Here is a 3427-nt window from a genome sequence, read left to right as displayed (position 1 = left end):
TGTAAATTGGTGCAGCCACTGTGGAAAACAGTATGGAGGTTTCGCAATAAACTAAAATTAGAACTACCATATGACCCAGCAATTCCACTCCTGGGTATACATCAAAAAAACCCAAAAACACTAATTCAAAAAGATACATGGAAATGGGGATATATGTATATGTATAGCTGATTCACCTTGTTATACAGCAGAAACTAACACACCATCGTGAAGCAATTATACTACAATAAAGATGTTAAAAAAAAAAAAAGATACATGCCCCCTAATGTTCATAGCAGCATTATTTACAGTTGCCAAGATATGGAAACAACCTAAGTGTCCATCTACAGATGAATGGATAAAGAAGATGTGATATATACACTGGAATACTACTCAGCCATAAAAAAGAATGAAATTTTGCCATTTGCAGCAACATGGATGGATTTGAAGGGCATTATGTTAAGTTAAATAGTCAGACAGAGGGGGCTTCCCTGGTGGCGCAGTGGTTGGGAGTCCGCCTGCCGATGCAGAGGACACCGGTTTGTGCCCCGGTCCGGGAGGATCCCACGTGCCGCGGAGCGGCTGGGCCCGTGAGCCATGGCCGCTGAGCCTGTGCTTCCGGAGCCTGTGCTCCGCAACGGTAGAGGCCACAGGAGTGAGAGGCCCGCGTACCGCAAAAAAATAAAATAAAATAAAATAAAAATAAATAGACAGAGAAAGACAAATACTGTAGGATATCACTTATATGTGGAATATAAAAAATACAACAAACTAGTGAATATAACAAAAAAGAAGCAGACTCATAGATATAGAGAACAAGCTAGTAGTTACCAGTGAGGGCGAGGGCAATATAGCAGTGGGAGTGGGAGGTACAAACTATTGGGTGTAAGACAGACTCAAGGATGTATTGTACAACACAAGGAATATAGCCAATATTTTGTAATAACTATAAATGGAAAGTAACCTTTAAATATAGTTTAAAATTTTTTTTTTAATTTTTAAGTCAACTTGCAATGCTTTGCTTCATAAAATAGCAAAAGTGTGCTAAAATAACAGATAAATAAAAGGTCAGTATATTCATGTCTGCATCTGTATCTGACTGGTGAAGTAAAACACTTCATGAAGTAAAAATTTTCTTAATTTTATAAAAAAGAAATTACCTCTTGTTGAATTGTGGTTTAGTATCAAAGAAGAATATTCACAATTATCTGAAAAGACTAATGAAATATTTGTCCCTTTTCCAACTAAATATCTAGTTGAGTTCAGATTTTCTTCACACGCTTCGACCAACACAACAGATTACAACAGACTGAATGCAGAAGCAAACATGAAAATCCAGCTGTCCTCTTTTAAGCCAGACACTAGAGAGAGTTGTAAAAATGCAAAACAATGCCACGCTTCTCGCTAAATTTTTTGGTTTGGATAATGTAGTTATTTTTCATGAAAACATGTTATTTATGTTAATATGTATTGGGTTTATCATTGTTATTCTTAGGCAAAGAAATAAATATTTTATTTTATTTATTTATTTATTTTTTACGGTCCAGGTCTTTTATTTTCTTTACACCCATCATGCCATGAATTCATAGGGAATGGGCTCCAACAGTTCAGGCTCCTTTCCACTGGTTCTCACGAAGTGTGCTTCTCTGGGTGGAGCAGGCTGGTGCTTCAGTTGAACCCAAGCACCTTTCTCTTTGGCTTCCTTCTTTTCCTGATCATTTTCCTTCACCTGTTTCAGGAAGCTATCCTGACTCTCAGAGTGCTCAATATGCTCGATATGCACATTAATTCTCTTGGCAAGAATCTTGCCCTTAACTTGTTTGTTTACAAGGATGCCAACAGCATGCTGGGTAACATTGTAGACACTCCCAGTTTTGCCATGGTAACACTTGTGGGGCATTCCTTTATGAACAGTGCCCATTCCCTTGATATCTACAATATCACCTTTCTTGTAGATTCGCATGTATGTGGCCAAAGGAACAGCTCTGTGTTTCCTAAAAGGCCTAGAGAACATGTAGCAGGTGCCCCTCCTCTTTCCCTTTGTGTTGGTCATTTTGGCGAATTACTGGAAGATGGCAGTTCTGGCCCAGAAATAAATATTTTAAATGTCTGTTTGACTTTCTAATATGGTGAAGATTGATAGATACAATAAAAGCTCAATAATATTTCATAGTGTATATGGGACTGAGACCAAAAAGTATGAAAACTGCTGCCTAAGGTTACCAGCAGATGGCTCTCTTTAGTACGTATATCCTGGCATATCCTGGAGCCTGCCTATGTGCCGGCCCTAGTCCTTAACTAAGGAGTAGGAGTATGCCCCATATCAGCAGCCACCCTAACACAATGTCTTTATATATCTATACCATATCCTTCTCTACAGCAAAGTGTGAGCATCTTTTTGAATAAGAATCCTAAACTTCTACTCGCTCATGTCCAGTAAGTACCTTACCAACAGTAAATATATTATAGACTGATTTTTACCAAGAAAACCTATCTCCTAAGGGGTTTATTCTCCTGAAGATGGACTCAATCAATTTGTTGTTGTAGTAGCATTTACATAGCCTGGGATGGGGGAGGGGATGGATAAATCAGGAATTTGGGATTAACACACACACTACTATATGTAAGACAGATAACCAACAAGGACCTACTGTATAGCACAGGGAACTCTACTCAATATTCTGTGATAACCTGTATGAGAAAAGAATCTGAAAAAGAATGAATGTATGTATATGTATAACTGAATCACTTTGCCGTACACCTGAAACTAACACAACATTGTAAATCAACTATACTCCAATACGGTTTTTTTTAATAAAAAAATTTTTAATTAAAAATAAAAATACATAGCCTGGGAGGAAGTGCTCTGCCTCTTTCTGGAAGGATCATTCTCTCTTCAACAAAAGGGGCCATGAGGAAAGGACAGGACTCCTGTCTAGTTATCCAGACCAAACCAACTCAATTTGACTTTCTCAACGTAGTGTTGCAACCAGACCTCCCACGTGCTGCGGGTGATATTTGTCAGTCATAACACTCTGAAACAAATTAACTAATGCATAGCAAATAGGGAGGAGGCAGTTGAGTTTAACAACCTGAGGTCTGTAGAGGACTTCAACCTTTTCCAACCACCTACAGCTCTCACTGACTTCTTACAACACTGCTATGAGGTAGGGTGACCACTATTACTTTATTAACCAAAGAGCAAACAGGCAAGGAGAGATGGAATCACCCACCCACACCCACAAAACAGCTTGGATGGGGCACATCAGTGCTGGAAGTTGGGGCTCCCAACCCCCAGCAGGTGCTATTTCCAGCCCCCTGAGGGAGCGCTGATCCTCACTGCCCTTTTGGCTTTGAAAGCGGCAAGGAGAAGGCCAGCAGCCATCTTTGCTCTCACATTCTTGTTTCTTGTGTGCTCTACTCTAATTCTTTTTTTTTTTTTTTTTTT

The 3427-nt window shown here is 39.2% G+C and overlaps 1 pseudogene; it reads right to left on the bottom strand.

Moving 5' to 3' along the window:
* Positions 1-1549: 1549 nt before the first annotated feature.
* LOC103074961 (60S ribosomal protein L21 pseudogene) lies at positions 1550-2035 on the bottom strand (annotated as a pseudogene).
* Positions 2036-3427: the final 1392 nt, after the last annotated feature.

This window comes from Lipotes vexillifer, unplaced genomic scaffold (assembly GCF_000442215.2).
Source record: "Lipotes vexillifer unplaced genomic scaffold, Lipotes_vexillifer_v1.1 scaffold1362, whole genome shotgun sequence".
NCBI lineage: Eukaryota > Metazoa > Chordata > Mammalia > Artiodactyla > Lipotidae > Lipotes > Lipotes vexillifer.
The sequence above is the reverse complement of the archived record's forward strand: the minus strand, read 5'-3'. Positions and strand labels throughout refer to the sequence as shown.